The sequence below is a fragment of the Chiloscyllium punctatum genome, chromosome 51 (genome assembly GCF_047496795.1).
Source record: "Chiloscyllium punctatum isolate Juve2018m chromosome 51, sChiPun1.3, whole genome shotgun sequence".
In the NCBI taxonomy this organism is placed as follows: domain Eukaryota; kingdom Metazoa; phylum Chordata; class Chondrichthyes; order Orectolobiformes; family Hemiscylliidae; genus Chiloscyllium; species Chiloscyllium punctatum.
Genome location: NC_092789.1, coordinates 26,525,404 through 26,544,994, shown reverse-complemented (window position 1 = coordinate 26,544,994; position 19,591 = coordinate 26,525,404).

Sequence of the window (19,591 nt, the reverse complement as noted above, 5' to 3'; positions counted from 1 at the left end):
TAAAAATCACACAGCATCAGGTTATATAGTCCATCAGGTTTACTTGAAAGTATTAGCTTTCAGAGTGCTGCCACTTCAGGTAATTAGTGCAGCGGGGTCCTAATACACTGAATTTATAGTAAACTATCACAGTGGTATCCAATTGAAATGATATATTAAACGAACATAGATTGTTATTAAGTCTTTCACCTTTGAGAATGTAGTGCAGGTTTCGCTTCATGAATGTGTAAATCCCAGGACTTCGTTTAAGTTACATTCTCGAGATAACTTAAGGTTTTATAAAACAAAATGATATCCCAGCTCAGACAATGTATTAAAGCTGCGAGGTTAGAGTCTGTCTGAATCCCAAACTTGAGTCAGACTGGTTCAATTTCTCGAGTAGGAATTTATAAATTGTGGTAGGATTTGACTGTGGGCTTTCTGAGCAAAAATGGAATGTATCTGCATACATATATATTTTCGGGATAATTAGAGATGGACATCCACTTCTGGCCTCACCTGCCACACTCCCATTCAAACATTTTCCAAAATCTTCAGACATACTCCCTGTGTAAAAGAAAAACAAATGCATCACACTGTGCCCGATGTCATTTAAATATGTGCTTTATCTGATCATCACTTCTTGAGCCTGTCTTCCTTCTGCTGCCTCACTGTGTGTGGAGATTCTCACTGATTAACCCTGCTCATCTTTTGTCCGCAGGGAACAAGAATCCTGCAATCTTTGCCGGGACAATCAATGTTAAAAGATACTTTGAAATGCTCCTAAGTAATGCTAGGGTGGTGCAGTGGATAGAACGACTGCCGCATAGCGCCATGGATGTTGGTTCGGGGTTTAGCCTCGGGAAATGTGTGGATTTTGTATATTTTCCCTAGGAATGCGTGGCTTCCTTCCTGCTGCTCCAGTTACCTCCCAAATTCCAAAGATGTGAGATTAGGTGAATTGGCCACGGTAAATTGTCTCGCCTTCAGGGATGTGTATGGTTGGTAAATCAGTTATATATATAGGGTAACAAATGGGTCTGTGTGGGTTACTCTTCAGCGGATCGGTGTGGACTTTTTGGACTGAAGGGTCTGTAGGGATTGTATTCGAACTGAAAGATGCACAGCACCAGAGTTCACACTGTTTAACAAAAGTGAACTTTATTATGTGACTGAAAAGTTAAACGAATAAACATCCAAATAAAACAATGTTTGCTTCAACATTCTCTGCAATGTTTTGAATTTGTTTTACTTTTACAGCCCAGGATGTTTATCTCATGAAGTTTTGAAGGTTCATTCACTTTCTAAAGAGATCAACACCAACGTCTGCTATTGCCCACTTGAATTTCCGTCCATTTCATCCCAGTTTCTCATTCTGATACCGAAGATTTCCAGTCCTCTCTCTCTCTCTCCACAAATGCTCCACTGTCTGTGTTGTCAGAGCTTTTGTGTCAAAGCAGTTTGTCTGTCAAAAGACCTGCAACTCTCTCACGGTTGGTTTCAATCTTCATTGGTGACATTACGCCAATGCATTTTTATACTTAATAGGCTGTTTTGAATTTTTCATCTGATCCTCATTCAGCATAAACGTTAGGTAACTCTCAGTAAACAGCTTCCTCAATTTGTCTTTACAGTTTACCTTTCAACACTTTGTTTCTTCCACACCATGCTTAGGTTTAATTTGCTCTGTTCTGAACTGGTAATTGATTGTTTTATTCAGTATTAATTCAGTAGTGGCGGGCAATTTAATCTTTGATGTTAGGAATGCACAGTTGTAAATGCCTTTGTCTACTCTAATGAAATGTTTTACTATGCGATTTTGTCGATAGTTTTTCCAGCTTCTGCACTGTCCAATACTTCAATTTCTCGAATTTCAAGGAAGTTCCATGCTGAGTTGGAGTCCAAATGTAGAAGACTATTCATACAGAGACATAACTTCAGAAATGTGACTCTCCATCCAAGGTTGGGAAAACAGTAAAGTGCCCGTAAAATCATTTCCCTTTGTTGAGTTCACATAATTAATAAGTAACGTGCAAACAAAAACAACAAGAGACTCTACTCACAAAATAAAATGTCAATGCACTCTGAGCAACGGACAATAAGACATAGGTGCAGAAGTAGTCCATTCATTCCATCAAATCTGGTCAGCTATTTAATCAGGTCACTGCCATTGATCTGATAGCCCTCAACTACAATGACTTGCCTTTTCTGAAAAACCGTTGATTGCCTTCCTGATTAAAATCTGTCCATCTCAGTTTTCAGTACACTTAATACACCAGCCTAAATTGTCCTCAGAGATAACAAGAAATTAATCCTCATCTCGTTCTTAAATAAGTGAACAAATGTTATGAGACCATGCACTGTGGTCCTAGACAGGATGCCTGTGACCAGTGGAGTACCACAAAAATCGTTGTTGGGGACACTACTTTTCGTCATTTACGTAAATGATTCAGATGTGAGCATAAGATGCATAGTTAGTAAGGACAAAGGACTAGTTAGCAGGACTTACACACTTAATGGTAATCTCCGAGGGAATGTTGCTGAACAAGCAGAAATTGGACTGCAGGTTCATAACTCCTTGAAGGTGGAGTCGTAGGTAGGCAGGATAGTGAAGAAGGCGTTTAGTATGCTTTCTTTTATTGGACAGAGTATTGACGACGGCAGTTGGAAGGTCATGTTGCGGCTGTGGAGGCCATTGGTTGTACCACTGTTGGAATATTGCATGCAATTCTGGTCTCCATTCTATCGGAAAGATATTTTGAAAACTGAAAGATTTCAGAAAAGATTTACAAAGATATTGCCAGGATTGGAGGTTTTGAGCTATAGGGAGAGGCTGAACAGGCAGGGGCTGTTTTCCCTGGAGCGTCGGAGGCTAAGGAGTGAACTTACAGATGTTTAGAAAATTAAGAGGGGCATGGATAGGATAAATAGACAAAGATTGGGTTGGCATATCTGTTCGGCATGGACGGATTGAACCGAAGGTTCTGTGTCCATGCTGTGCATATCTATGACTGTACATAGAACTTGTCCCAGAGAGTCTTTCCAAATAATTCCCCTCCCATCGATGTGACAGTAACAGGCCTGTAAAATCCTGGATTATCCCTGCTATCCTTTTGATATGATGGGACTATGTCAGGAGCCAGTTCTGGACTGGGGTTGGATAATGTTAAAAATCACACAACATCGGATCATAGTCCAACAGGTTTAATTGTAAACAAAGCTTTCAGTGCGCTGCTCCTTCAATTGGTGGTTGTGGAGTGAAAGATCACAGGACACAGCATGTATAAAGTGTCATGATACATTGAACAGAACTCGATTGTTAATTCTTCCATCTTTTAGAATGGTTTGCAAGGTTGGATGCATTAATCAGTAAATCCCAGAACTTCTTCTAAGCCACCTCCATGAGCTAACTTAAGGTTTTCTAACAAATTATGACATCTCAGCTCAGACAATGCTTTAGAGGTGTGAGATCAGAGTCTGTCTGTATCCCAATCTTGAGCCAGAATGGTTCTATTTGCAAAGGGGAATTTACGAGGTATTACATGGGTTGACAGCCTGTATGGACTATGTGAGCTATTCACCAGACCTCTCTGAAATCATCTGTGGCTACAAAGGACACAAAGATATCTGTCTGTGCTCTCATAACACGTTTTGAGAAGATTTGTAGCTCAGGTTGATTTTTTGGATGTAGGTTTGCTCGCTGAGCTGCAAGGTTCATTTCCAGATATTTTGATACCCTATGAGGTAGCATCTTCAGTAGGTCTCTGGTGATGCAATGCTGAAAATTCCTGCATTCTGTTTATATGTTTGCATTTGTTTGGGTTGGTGATGTCATTTGCTGTAGTGATGTTATTTTCTGTGATGAAATCACTTCCTGTTCCTTTGCTCAGGGGGTGATAGATAAGGTCGAACTCAAAGTGTTTGTTGAGAGAGTTTGTGATAGAATGTTCCAGTAAATTGTTGTCTTGCCTCACTCAATACTCTGGGACAGATCCCATCAGAACCTGGTGTCTTGTCTATCTTAATATGTTTTAAAACTCACACCTCTTCCTTTTTAACAATAACCTGGCTTAGAAACTTGCCATTCCCTTCCCTGAGGTCATCCTCCACCAATTCCTTCTCTTTGGTGAAAACTGACATGAAGAATACGTTTATGACCTCACCTACCTCTTTTGACTCTACACATAGAACCCCTCCTTTATCATTGAGTGGGCCAACCATTTCCCTTGCTACATCCTTGTTTCTTTTATATATGTGTGAAAAGCTTTGGGATTCTCCTTAATCATGTTTTCTAACGATTTTTCCTGGCCCCTTTTAGCACTTCTAATTCCTTTTATAAGTCCATTCCGACTTTCTTTCTTTACTTCAAGGGCATTGTCATTTCCCATCCTCCTATATCTTTGGAAGTGAAAAATCACACAACACCAAGTTATAGCCCAACAGGTGTATTTGGAAGCAATAGCTTCTCCGCACTGCTCCTTCATCAGGTGGTTGTGGAGAATATGATCATAGGACACAGAACGTATAGCAAAAGTGTACAGTGTGATGTAACTGAAATTATTTGTTGGAAAAGACCTGGTTTATTGATAAGTCTCTCATCTTTTAGATTGGGCATGGTGGATTCGTTCCTTTCATGTGTAAATTCCAGTAGTTTCTTGAAGTTACAATCTCAAATGAACTTTAACCCTCGGTGCAATATCGCCCCAGATAATGCATTGAAGGTGCAAGATGCCCTCAGGCTGTCAGTGCCCCAATGTTCAAACTGATTCTCTTCTAAAAAAGGATTATACAGTGTCTTACATGCATTTAAGAATTTTCGAGCAATATGAAATGTAATTCTGTAAGCACAAATTCTCCCCAGAAACTGATGTGTGTGTGTGTGTGCGCGTGCGTGCATGTGGACTTGGGGGAGTGGGTTGAATGTCTGTGAGAAAGAGGGTGCCTGTGTATGTGTGTGAGTGTGAGTGTAAAGGTGTATAAGTCTGTGAGAGGGTGCTTGAGTGAGTGTGGGAGTATGTGTGAGTTTATGAGAGACAGCTTGCATATGAGAGACGATTTGCATGAGTGTATGCGTCTGTGGAATTGTGGGTAAATGAGTCTGTAGGTGTGTATGTCTCTGTGTGTGTGTGTGTGTTTGTCTGTGTGTGTGTGTTTAAGTATTCTATGATTTAATGTGGGACCTTTGTAGCCCCATGCTGAGAAATGTAAACCTCAGGCTCCATTATCAGCATAGCACTGCATTTAATAATTCCATCCAATGTGGGAAATCTGGAGACACAGACTGGGTAATGTACGTGCAGACTCAGTCTCAGGCCAGCTTATATCTTGGCTTAATACTTCCGAGATCACCAATCTCATTCTTAACCAGAGAGAGTAAAAACCAGTCATACTTGGAAGTAAATGTACTGGTCCTCTGTTTTGAAGTAGACCAGGTGACCCAGATCAATGCCTCATCTGCCAGTTTACTTGACATTTCCTTCTCCAACTGACCAATATCCACAACGTAAGCAAACGTAAATTTGGGCTTCATCGTGTGCCTAGTGCTAGTTGATCTGATGGAATAATGTGGAACCAAGGTTCCTCATCCTCCCAGCGAGATACATGTGCACACAGAGCAGGAGTGTCTCGGGCTCCATTCTTGGGCACATCCCTACGCTGATCTCACACTCAATGATGTGGGATGAATCGAGAAGCACAGCGTTGGGAAACTTAGGCCTAGGATCCAGATCTAGAACCAAATGTTTACTGCTAATCGAGGGCTAGTTGAAACCCACAGATCAGAAACATGTAGCCCAGGTCGAATCTTGGCCGAGGACTGGATTAGTCATTTTCACTCCCGGTATCAGATCAGCGATTATTTCCACCACCCATACACCCAGAGCTAAAGCTGTATCTTGGTCCTCGTCAGCCAATGTGATTCATGGTGGTGGATTAAATGAGCCATATCCCACTCCGACCCTGGCCATGATGAAGGTCCAGGTTGCATTTCAAGCCTAATGCTGAGTTAGTCAAATAGCCAATATTTCCACAATGCCGGAAAATATCGGCCAGCATGCGTCAAGGGGCTAGAGCTGGGTTAGCCAATTTCACACAAGTTATGGATTAAATGTGGGGAAATATAGGACCAGACGGTATAATGGGCATAATGCTGAAGGAGCCAATCCAAGTGCAGGACTTATTGAGTAGCTCAGTGCAGGGAAATTAACACTCAGGCTTCATTTTCACTTGCTTCATCAATCAGCTGGGTCTATGACTGAGGCCTCGATACTGTCTAATTGGCATAGGGGGCCACGACTGTGCCACGGGTGAGTGCAGCCTCCCAATCCCTGAGAACCATCATCCTTCCCTCCCAGCGAGTAGATCAGCAGGAATCGCCGACGGCCCCTCAGGATCCCCAGATGCCCAACTCCAGCTACCTGCACGCCCAGCCCTGACAACGACTTGGATGTTTGGACCTGCTCTCCACCTGTGCCAGCATCGTGCCCCCTACCATCACCTGCCTGCCCTCCTGCACCGTATCCTGGGTGAGTGGGGAGCTGTACAAGGCCAGGCAAAACTTCCAGCAGTAGCTGCAGTGAACCATTACAGGATTCCAGGGCCCGGATGCCAAACCGTGCTGCATCGTGACCTCACTGCCCTTGGCATCCAGCAAGTTGCTAAGGGTCAAGCAGCCCCAGGAAAATTCCATCCCAACCTCGGGCATGACACACTGGGAGGCCACGTCAACGACTACTACATCATCACACACTGGGTGGGCTGAGGTGTCAATGACCTGGAATGAGTGAAGCCTGAAGCCGAGCTCCTAGTCATCAATTGGAATGATCACAAGGGATAAAGGTGGCCAAAAGGCCTGGGCCTAGCTCTTAGTTACTAATAAGAAGAATTTACATTCATGAAAAGCCTAGAATCTCGCACTTATGATCAGTAGGCCGAATTGGCAAGGGAGTATTGAAGTTGAGATTTGAGATGTCCCAGAAAATCTCCTGTGGACTCAGACATGTAAAGTCTCTCTCTCGGATCGTCCCAGAGATCACACTCTTTGCAAGTCTGGAATAAATCGCTCTCACAGGCAGTTTATTTTAATTTTAGTCATCCATTTTGTTTATCAATAGCATCGCTGTGACAACACATCACTGACACCAAGAAGCTAATCTAATTAATTTCGAAAGGGTGCAGAGGAGATCTACTGGGATATTGCCTGATATGGGGGGGAAGATCCTACGAAGAAAGGCTGAGGGACTTGAGGCTGTTTTCCTTGGAGAGAAGAAGGTTGAGAGATGACTTAATAGAGACGTGTAAGATAATAAGAGGGTTAAATAGGTACGTCAGCGAGAACCATTTTCCAAGTATCATGAGTGCGAGCACGAGGGGGCAATTGAGGGGTGATAGATATCGGACAGATATCAGAGGTAGTTTCTTTACTCAGAGAGTAGTAAGGGTATGGAATGCTTTGCCTGCAATGGTTGTAAATTTGCCAACTTTAAAGTCGTCATTGGACAAGCATATGGTCGTACATGGAATACTGTAGGTTAGATGGGCTTCCGATTGGTATGACAGGTCAGCGCTGTAATGTTCTATGGTCTTTGTTCTGTACCAACATGCTCCCCACGACCCTTCCTGTACATAAGGAAATACTTCTCGAAACCCACCTGTAAATTGTTAATATGGAAATACTTCACGAGACCCTGTCCCCGTAAATACTATCAATTTCCCCGCCAAAACCCTGTAAATACTGATACATACCTCAGCGTCACCCGTTAATTATGAACACACTGCCCGGGAAAAAAAAAACAATTAATACTGACACAGCCCCTGGTAACTTCACCCTCGTAAGTACCGACATATTCCACGTAGATCCCCCAACCCCCACCCCCCCAACCCCCGTAGGAATTGGCTCTTTCCTCGGGAACTCCCCTGTCAATATTGACACATACCCCGCTAACGACCTGTAAATGCCAACACACTCCCGGGACCCCTGCTGTAAATACTGACATTTTCCCCGTACCCACCCTATAAATACAGGCTATCTCACAGCAACCCCCTGTAAACACTGATACAGTGCCAGGGACCTGCCGTGTGTAAACTTACCCACCCCCCAAGGCACCCCTGCAAACACTGTCACACTGCACAGGAACTCCACTATAAGTACTGACACAATCCTCACACCACTGCTATACATATAGACGCACTTCCTGGGACACGCCTGTAAATACTGACACACACCCCGAAGTGCACCTGTAAACAATGGCACACTCTCCTGCACATTCCTTTAAATGCCGACACACACACCGGGCCCCCAATTTAAATTCTGCCACTTTTGTATGACACACGTGTAAGTGCTGATGCATACCGCAGAACCTCCTGCAAGTACTGCCATATTAGCTGGGACGCACATTCCCAACACTACCGTGGAAAGTCTAAGTTACTCATAGAACATAGAACATAGAACATAGAACAATACAGCACAGAACAGGCCCTTCGGCCCACGATGTTGTGCCGAACTTCTAACCTAGATTAAGCACCCATCCATGTACCTATCCAAATGCCAGTTAAAGGTCGCCAATGATTCTGACTCTACCACTCCCACGGGCAGCGCATTCCATGCCCCCACCACTCTCTGGGTAAAGAACCCACCCCTGACATCTCCCCTATACCTTCCACCCTTCACCTTAAATTTATGTCCCCTTGTAACACTCTGTTGTACCCGGGGAAAAAGTTTCTGACTGTCTACTCTATCTATTCCTCTGATTATCTTATAAACCTCTATCAAGTCGCCCCTCATCCTTCGCCGTTCCAAGGAGAAAAGGCCGAGAACTCTCAACGTATCCTCGTACGACCTACTCTCCATTCCAGGCAACATCCTGGTAAATCTTCTCTGCACCCTCTCCATAGCTTCCACATCTTTCCTAAGGTGAGGCGACCAGAACTGCACACAGGCCTCCAACTGTGGCCTAACCAAAGTCCTGTACAGCTGCAACATCACTTCATGACTCTTGAATTCAATCCCTCTGCTAATGAACGATAATACTCCATAGGCCTTCTTACAAACTCTATCCACCTGAGTGGCAACCCTCAAAGATCTATGTACATAGACCCCAAGATCCCTCTGTTCCTCCACCTGACAAAGAACCCTGCCATTAACCCTGTATTCTGCATTCTTATTTGTTCTTCCAAAATGGACAACCTCACCCTTGGCAGGGTTGAACTCCATCTGCCACTCCTCAGCCTAGCTCTGCATCATATCTAAGTCCCTCTGCAGCCGACAACAGCCCTCCTCACTGTCCACAACTCCACCTATCTTCGTATCATCTGCAAATTTACTGACCCACCCTTCGACTCCCTCATCTAAGTCATTAATAAAAATTACAAACAGCAGAGGACCCAGAACTGATCCCTGCGGAACTCCACTTGTAACTGGGCTCCAGGCTAAATATTTACCATCTACCACCACTCTCTGCCTTCGACCGGTTAGCCAGTTTTCTATCCAATTGGCCAAATTTCCCTCTATCCCATGCCTCTTGACTTTCCGCATAAGCCTACCATGGGGAACCTTATCAAATGCCTTACTAAAATCCATGTACACTACATCCACTGCTCTACCCTCATCCACATGCTTGGTCACCTCCTCGAAGAATTCAATAAGACTTGTAAGGCAAGACCTACCCTTCACAAATCCGTGCTGGCTGTCCCTAATCAAGCAGTGTCTTTCCAGATACTCGTAAATCCTATCCCTCAATAGCCTTTCCATTACTTTGCCTACCACAGAAGTAAGACTAACTGGCCTGTAATTCCAGGGTGATACCAATTCCCTTTTTCGAACAGGGGCACAACATTCGCTGCCCTCCAGTCCCCTGGTACCACCCCCGTTGCCAGTGAAGACGAGAAGATCATTGCCAACGGTACTGCAATTTCCTCTCTTGCTTCCCACATAATCCTAGGATATATCCCGTCAGGCCCGGGGGACTTGTCTATCCTCAAGTTGTTCAAAATGTCCAACACATCTTCCTTCCTAACAGGTATCTCTACTGGCTTAACAGTCCGTTTCACACTCTCCGCTTCAACAATACGGTCCCTCTCGTTCGTAAATACTGAAGAGAAGTAATTGTTCAAGACCTCTCCTATCTCTTCCGACTCAATACACAGTCTCCCACTACTGTCCTTGATCGGACCTACCGTCGTTCTCGTCATTCTCAGGTTTCTCACATACGCATAAAATGCCTTGGGGTTATCCTTGATGCTATCCGCCAAGGATTTTTCATGCCCTCTCTTAGCTCTCCTAATCCCTTTCTTCAGGTCCCTTCTGGCTATCCTGTATCCCTCCACTGCTCTGTCTGAATCCTGTTTCCTCAACCTTATGTAAGCCTCCTTCTTCCTCTTTACTAGACATTCAACCTCCCTCGTCAGGCAAGGCTCTCTCACACGACCATTTCTTTCCTGCCTGATAGGTACATACATATCATAGACACGTCGTATCTGCTCTTTGAAAAAGTTCCACATTTCCACCACATCCTTCCGTGACAGCCGATGCTCCCAACGTATGCTACTCAAATCCTGTCTTACAGCATCGTAATTTCCCTTCCCCCAATTATAAAAGCTACCTTGTTGTGCGCACCTATCTCTCTCCATAACCAAGGTGAAAGTCACGGAATTGTGGTCACCATCACCAAAATGTTCACCCACTAACAAGCCCACCACTTGTCCCCGTTCATTACCGAGTACCAAATCCAATATGGCCTCCCCTCTGGTTGGACAATCTACATACTGCGTTAGAAAAGCTTCCTGGACACACTGCACAAACACCGCCCCATCCAATCTACTTGATCTAAAGAGCTTCCAATCAATATTTGGGAAGTTGAAGTCGCCCATGACTACGACCCTGTGGCTTCTGCACCTTCCCAAAATCTGTTTCCCAATCTGTTTCTCCACATCTCTGCTGCTATTGGGGTGCCTACAGTAAACACTCAACAAGGTGACTGCACCTTTCCTATTTCTGACTTCAGCCCATACTACCTCCAGAGGCAGATCCCCCTCAAACTTCCTTTCTACAGCCGTTATACCATTTCTAATTAGCAATGCCACCCCCCCTCCTTTTTTACCACCCTCCCTAATCTTACTGAAAAAACTGTAACCAGGAACCTCCAACAGCCATTCCTGTCCCTCATCTATCCATGTTTCCGTGATGGCTACAACATCGTCGTCCCAGGTACCGATCCACGCTTTAAGTTCACCCACCTTATTTCTGATACTCCTTGCGTTGAAGTATACGCACTTGAGCCCATCTCTGTGTCCGCAAGTAGTCCCTGTCAGTGCTACCTTCTCCACAGCCTCCCTACAGTCTTGGGCATCCTGACACACAGCTAGCTTACCTGCTGGACTACAAGTCCGGATCCCATTCCCCTGCCAAATTAGTTTAACCCCCCCCCACCCCCCGAAGAGTGCTAGCAAACCTACCCCCCAGGATATTGGTGCCCTTCTGTTTCAGGTGCAACCCGTCCTGTTTGTACAGGTCCCACCTTCCCCAGAATGCAGTCCAATTGTCCAAATATCTGAAGCCCTCCCTCCTACACCATCCTTGCAGCCACGTGTTCAACTGCACTCTCTCCCTATTCTTTGCCTCACTGTCACGTGGCACCGGCAACAACCCAGAGATGACGACTCTGTCTGTCCTAGCTTTTAGCTTCCATCCTAACTCCTTGAGCTCTTGAATGACCTCCCCACCCCTCTTCCTACCTATGTCGTTGGTGCCAATGTGTACCACGACTTCTGGCTGCACACCCTCCCCCTTAAGGATTCTGAAGACACGGTCCGAGACGTCTCGGACCCGAGCACCCGGGAGGCAACAAACCATCCGAGAGTCTCGCCCATGCCCACAGAACCGCCTGTCCGTCCCTCTAACTAGAGAGTCCCCTATAACTAGCGCTCTCCTCCTCTCCCCCTTTCCCTTCTGAGTCGCAGAGCCACAGACCCCTTCACTGCAGCTTACACCTGCAAGGCTGTCCCCCCAACAGTTTCCAAAGCTGTATACTTATTTTTTAGGGGAACGACCACAGGGGAACCCTGCACTGCCTGCTTCTTCCCCTTCCCACCTCTAACTGTTACCCAGCTACCTCTGTTCTCCGGCAGAACTATGTCCCTGTAGTTTCTCTCAATCACCCTCTCAGCCTCTCGAATAATCCTCAGTTCATCCAACTCCGGTTCCAGTTCCCTAACTCGTTCAGTGAGAATCAGGATCTGACTGCATTTCCTGCAGACGAAGTCGGCAGGAGTATCGGTGGTCACCCCTACCTCAAACATCCTGCAGGAGGAACATTCCACCGCCTGCGCTGCCATGACTGTACACTTTCTCTCCAGAAACAAGAACACTGAGTCAATAACACTGAGTCACTTACCTGTGGACTTTAAAGTTAGGTTAGAGGAGGAGGGTGGGAGGGAGGACCGACGAAAGTAGGACCTGGGGTCTAGAACACACCCACTCAAATACGAATCACTTCCTTTCCCGCCCAGCAATGCGCTCCAACCTCACATCCGCTGCCCGCTACAGGTAAGTAATTTTGAAACAAACTGTCTTACCTTAGCTGTAGTATCCCGGGTTCGCTTTTACTCGGCCGCTGCTCCCACTCCCCACGACATCTCTGTAAATGCTGTCAATCTCCACGGGACCACACTTGTTAATACTGGCCCTCTACCTGGGATCACCCTGTAAGTACTAACATACTCACCAGGACGCCCTGTGAATACTGATACACTGCCTGTGGAGACCCTATAAATACTGACAAAATGGAGAAAGTGAGGACTGCAGATTCTGGAGAACAGAGCTTAAAATGTGTTGCTGGAAAAGCGCAGCAGATCAGACAGCATCAAAGGAACAGGAGAATCGACGTTTCGCGCCTTCTTCAGGATTCCTGAAGTCTCCCAACACCGACACAGTCCTTGTAACCCACCCTGTAATTACTGACTCACACCCCACTATTCATCTGTAAATAATGAAACACTCCAAGGGAACCCCATATTAACACTGACGTGGTCCCCGGGATCCCCACAGCAAAAACTGGCACAATCCACAAGACCAACCAGTAAATACTGACACTTTCCACCGGGACATGCCTGCAAATCCTTACACTCTCCATGTTCCCTCCCCTATAAATACTAACCGTCTCTCTGGTAACCCATTGGAAATACTGACACACAGCCCAAGACACAAGTAAATACTGACAACTTCCCTGGTACACCCCTTTTAATGCAGTCACACTGCTCAGGAATCCACTGAAAATACTCACATATCCCCTGTTCCCCTAATAACTACCGAACACTGCACGGGAATTCACATCTGAATACTAACACATACTGTGAGACTCCTTCATCCCTCCCACCCCCCCCCCGCCCGTAAATACTGAAAATCTCCCGGGGTACATTCTTGTCAATGCTGACACATGCCCCGGTGCACCCCTGTAAATACTGTCACACTGCCCAGGAATATGGATACATTCCATGGAAACCCCTATAAATACGGACTGCTGCCTGGCAATTTCCCACTGAATACTGACACATAGCGCAGGACAGCACGCCCTGTGAAAACCCGAAAAACCCGGGGATCCTTCCTGTAACTCCTGACACACTCCTCGGCGCACACCTTTAAATGCCATCACAGTCCCCTGGAAACCCTCTGTAAATATTGGCACACACCGAAACACGACCCTGTCAATAATGACACACTTCCCGGAAACTACCTATAAATAACGACACACTCCCCTGTATACACCCCCCCGCCACCGCCGTACATATTCAAGTCCTGCCCAGAACCCCCGTAAGTATTGACCCTACTCCCGTGCTATATACCGAATTTCTCCCTCGGACTCCCCTGTCAATATTGACACACATCATGAGACACACCCATAAAAAGTGACACACAACACGGATCCCTCCTGTAAATACGGACACTTCCCCACACACCCCTACAAATACTGACACAATACCTGGAAACCATTCTGTTAATACCGACACAGTCCGCAAGACACTCAATGCGGAAGTGCAGCAGTCTGCTCAAGAACATCTGACACACTCAACATGATCACCTCGTAAATACTGACACTTTCCACTGGGACACCACTGTACATACTGTCATTTATCCCAGGAACTCTCTGCAAATACCGACACACTCCCTCTGACCACCCCTGTAATTCTTGACACACTCCATGGTATCCACTATAAAAATGAACTCTCTCTCCCCAGGAGCCCTGTAAATGCTGACACATTCTTTGGCACACCCTTGCCCTGTTACCTCCCACCCCCCAAGAAAGACTGACACACTTCCCGTAAATAATGTTACATTCCCGGGGAACTTCCCTGTAAGTAGCGACATACTCCCCTGCACACACACCTGGAAATATTGACCTACACCCTGGAACTCCCACTAAATATTGAAACACTCCACGGGACACAACTGTAAATATCAATAAACTCCACGCGACCCACGGAAATTCTGACACATTCCCCAGGACCACCTGTAAATACCGACACTTTCCCTGCCATATCCCAATAGATACTGACACATACCCCTTTAACACCCTGCAAATGCTAACACACTCCCTGGGACCAAACCCCAGGAAGTAATGGCACCCTCCCTCAGACCACGCCTGTCTCCGGGAACCCCGCTGTAAAGGTTAGATTCCCCTGCAGTGTGGAAACAGACCCTTCTGCCCAACAAGTCCGCACTAACCAGCCAGATCCATTTCCCTCTGACTAATGCGCCTAAAACTACAGGCAATTTATCTTGGCCAATCCACCAATCCTACACATGTTTGGACGGTGGGAGGGAACTGGAGCACCCGGAAGAAACCTACTGAGACACGGAGAGAATGTAGAAACTACGCAGACAGTCAGGATTCAAACCTGCGCCACTTGACCTGTGAGGCAGCAGTGCTAATCACTGAGCCATCTTTCCGCCCCAAATATTGTCATATTTCCCAAGAACCGCTTTAAATTCTGATACTCCCCTCTGAATCCTCTCCAAATACTGACACATTCAACAAGAAGTTACCAGTAAGTTGCAACACACTTCCTGCTACGATCCTGTGAGTACTGACACACTCCCCGGGATCCCCCTGTGAATAACGACACATTACCTGGAAAATCCCCTGTAAATACAGGAGTTCTCCCTGTGAACCCACCTGTACCTACTGGCGCACGACACTGAAAAACCCTTGTATATGCCGACAAAATACACTGGGACACCCCTGTAAATACAAATACAATCCCGAAGAGCCCTTGAAGATACAGACACAATCGCTGGGAACTGGAAAAAATGATGCACTCTTCGGGACCACACTTATAAATACTGATACTCGATTGTTGAACCCACTGTAAATATTAACACACAGCACAAGTGTCCACTGTGAATACTGACACATGCCCTGGCATCACCCTGTATACACTGACACACTCGATGTGCGTCCCCTGTAAATAATGATACGTTCTACGGGAGCACCCTGTAAATATTGAAATACTCCCCAGGAGACCTCCTGTAAATACCGGCACAGTCCATGGGAGCACCGTGTAAATACTGACATACTCCCCAGGACACCCCTGTAAACACTGACACACGCCACAGGACCACACTGTAAATGGTGACACGCACCCTGCATGCCGCCTTTAAATACTAATGCACTCCTTGGCGCCAAGCCCTGTAGATACTGACACACTCCACGGGACCCCCTATAATTACCAATACTCACCTTGGGAAATACCTGTCAATACAGACAGACTTCCTGGCATCCCACTACAAAACACAGCACACTACCTGGGATGCTGTATGTAAATACAGACACTCTCTTTGGGATGGCCCCTGTAAAGGTCCACACACTTGCAAATAAGGACATCCTCACTGGGACCCCCTGTAAATACCGACACAATCCCTAGGCCTTGTCCTGTAAATAGTGACACACTCCCCAGGACACCATTTGTAAATACTGACACACTTCTGAGGAGCCTCCTGTGAATCCTCGCAAACTCACCAAGATCCCCCTGGAAATAACAATACCCTGCATGAGATCCCTCACTGCCCAATAAATGAAGGCACTCTCCCAGGGACCCCTCTGTAAATAGTGACAATATCTCGGGACGTAACCCCTGTAAATACTGACTCAACCCCAGGGACACCCCTTCTAAATACCGACGCACTTGCTAGGACAAACCTGTGAATCCTGGCACACTGCCCGGGACACCCCGCAAATAATGACACACTGCCTGGGACCCCCTCTGTAAATAGAGACATTCTACCTGGGGACCCCTTTTAAATACCGACACTCTCCCAGGACACAACTGCTGTAAATGGCTACTCAGCCCCACGGACACCCCCCTGTAAATACCAACACAGGCCCCAGGACAACCTGCGAATGCTGACACGCTTCCCGGGCCCCCATGTAAATACTGACATGTTCCACTTGACGCCCCTGTAAATACCGACAGACTCCCCAGGTCTCCCTGATAATACCGACACACTCCCTCTAACCACCCCTGTAATTCTTGACACACTCCATGGTATCCACTATAAAAATGAACTCTCTCCCCCCAGGAGCCCTGAAAATGCTGACACATTCTTCGGCACACCCTTGTAAATGTTGTCACACTGCCCTGTTACCTCCCCGCCCCCAAGAAAGACTGACACACTTCCCATAAATAATTACACATCCCCGGGGAACGCCCCTGTAAGTAGCGACATACTCCCCTGCACACACCCCTGTAAATATTGACCTACGCCCTGGAACTCCCACTAAATATTGAAACACTCCACGGGACACAACTGTAAATATCAATACACTCTACGCGACCCACGTAAATTCTGACACATTCCCCAGGACCACCTGTAAATACCGACACTTTCACCGCCATTTCCCAATAGATACTGTCACATACCCCTTTAACACCCTGCAAATACTAACACACTCCCTGGGACCAACCTCCAGGAAATAATGGCACCCTCCCTGAGACCACGCCTGGAAATGCAGACACTGTCTCCGGGAACCCCGCTGTAAAGGTTAGATTCCCCTGCAGTGTGGAAACAGACCCTTCTGCCCAACAAGTCCGCACTAACCAGCCAGATCCATTTCCCTCAGACTAATGCGCCTAAAACTGCCGGCAATTTATCTTGGCCAATCCACCAATCCTACACATGTTTGTACGGTGGGAGGGAACTGGAGCACCCGGAGGAAACCTTCTCAGACACGGAGAGAATATAGAAACTACACAGACAGTCAGGATTCGAACCTGCGCCACTGGACCTGTGAGGTGGCAGTGCTAACCACTGAGCCATCTTGCCTCCCCAAATATTGCCATTTTCCCCAAGAAGCCCGATAAATTCCGATACTCTCCTCTGAATCCTCTCCAAATACTGACACACTCAACAAGACGATACCAATAAGTTGTAACACACTTCCTGTTACGATCCAGTGAATAATGACACACTCCCTGCGATCCCCCTGTGAATAACGACACATTACCTGGGAAACCCCCTGTAAATACAGACGATCTCCCTGTGTGACCCCACCTGAAACTACTGGCACACGCCACGAAAAAACCCTTGTATATGCCGACAAAATACACTGGGATACCCCTGTAAATACAAATACAAACCCGAGTAACCCTTGTAGATACCGACACAATCGCCAGGAACCCACACCCCCGGAAATACTGATGAACTCTTCGGGACACCCTTATAAATACTGATACTCGATTCTTGAACCCACTGTAAATATTAACACACAGCACAAGTGCCCACTGTGAATACTGACACATGCCCCGGCATCACCCTGTATACACTGACATACTCGATGGGCATCCCCTGTAAATAATGATACGTTCTACGGGAGCACCCTGTAAATACTGAAATACTCCCCGGGAGACCTCCTGTAAATACCGGCACAGTCCATGGGAGCACCGTGTAAATACTGACATGCTCCCCAGGACACGCTTGCAAACACTGACACACACCACAGGACCACACTGTAAATGGTGACACACACCCTGCATGCCCCCTTTAAATTTCAATGCACTCCCTGGCGCCAAGCCCTGTAGATACTGACACACTCCACGGGACCCCCCATAATTACCAATACTCACCTTGGGAAATACGTGTCAATACAGACAGACTCCCTGGTATCCCCCTGCAAATCACATCACACTACCTGGGATGCTGTGTGTAAATGCAGACACTCTCTCCGGGATGCCCCCTGTAAATGTTCACACACTTGCAAATAAGGACATCCTCACTGGGACCCCCTGTAAATACTGACACAATCCCTAGGTCTTGTCCTGTAAATAGTGACACACTCCCAGGACACCATTTGTAAATACTGACACACTTCTGAGGAGCCTCCTGGGAATCCTGGCAAACGCACAAAGATCCCCCTGGAAATAACAATACCCTGCATGGGACCCTCTCCCCGCCCAATAAATTCAGGCACTCTCCCAGGGACCCCTCTGTAAATAGCGACAATATCTCAGGACGTAACCCCTGTAAATACTGACTCAACCCCAGGGATACCCCTTCTAAATACCGATACACTTGCCAGGACAAACCTGTGAATCCTGGCACACTCCCCGGGACACCCCTGCAAATAATGACACACTGCCTGGGACCCCCTCTGTAAATAGAGACACTCTACCTGGCGACCCCTTTTAAATACCGACACTCTCCCAGGACACAACTGCTGTATATGGCTACTCAGCCCCACGGACAGCCCCCTGTAAATACCAACACATTTCCCAGGAAAACTTGCCAATACTGACACGCTTCCCGGGCCCACATGTAAATATTGACATGACACACTTGACGCCCCTGTCAATACCGACAGACTCCCCACGTCTCCCAGATAATACCGACACCCTCCCCGGGACCCCATCTGTAAATATTGACACAATACACGGGACCGCTCATGAAAATATTGACAAACCCTGCACAACACCCCAGTGAACACTGCAACACACCCCGGGACCACCCTGTAAATACTGACACACTCCCTGAGACCATCCTGCAAATTCTGATGCACTCCCTGGAACCCCACTTGAATACTGATACACTCCCTGGGAACCGCCTGCAAATACTACCACATTCCCCAGGACCCTCTTGCAAATACCAACACACTCCCCGGGGCACCCTGTATATATTGACACACTTTCCAGGACTCCCCTGTTAACACCGACACACTCTCCAGGGCCCCATGTAAATAAAAACACACTCCCCAGGACTCACTTGAAATACTAGCACACTCCCCTGAACCCCCCTATAAATGCCGACTATGTCCTCAGGACCCCACGATAAATACAAACACGCTGCATGGAACCGCCCTTTAAATGCTGACTGATTCCCAGGCACCCCCTGGTTAATACCAACACACTCCCTCAGACCTGTATTTCCAAACACTTTTCCCGGGTCATCATTGTAAATATTGACACACGACCTGGTATCCCCCTGTTAATAATTACACACTCGATTTTACGCTCGCTGTAAATTCAGACACTCTCCCTGGAACATCCCTGCGAATAATAACGAACTTCACAGGACTCCCCTGTAAACATTAGATTAGACTCTCCACAATGTGGAAACAGGCCTTTCAGT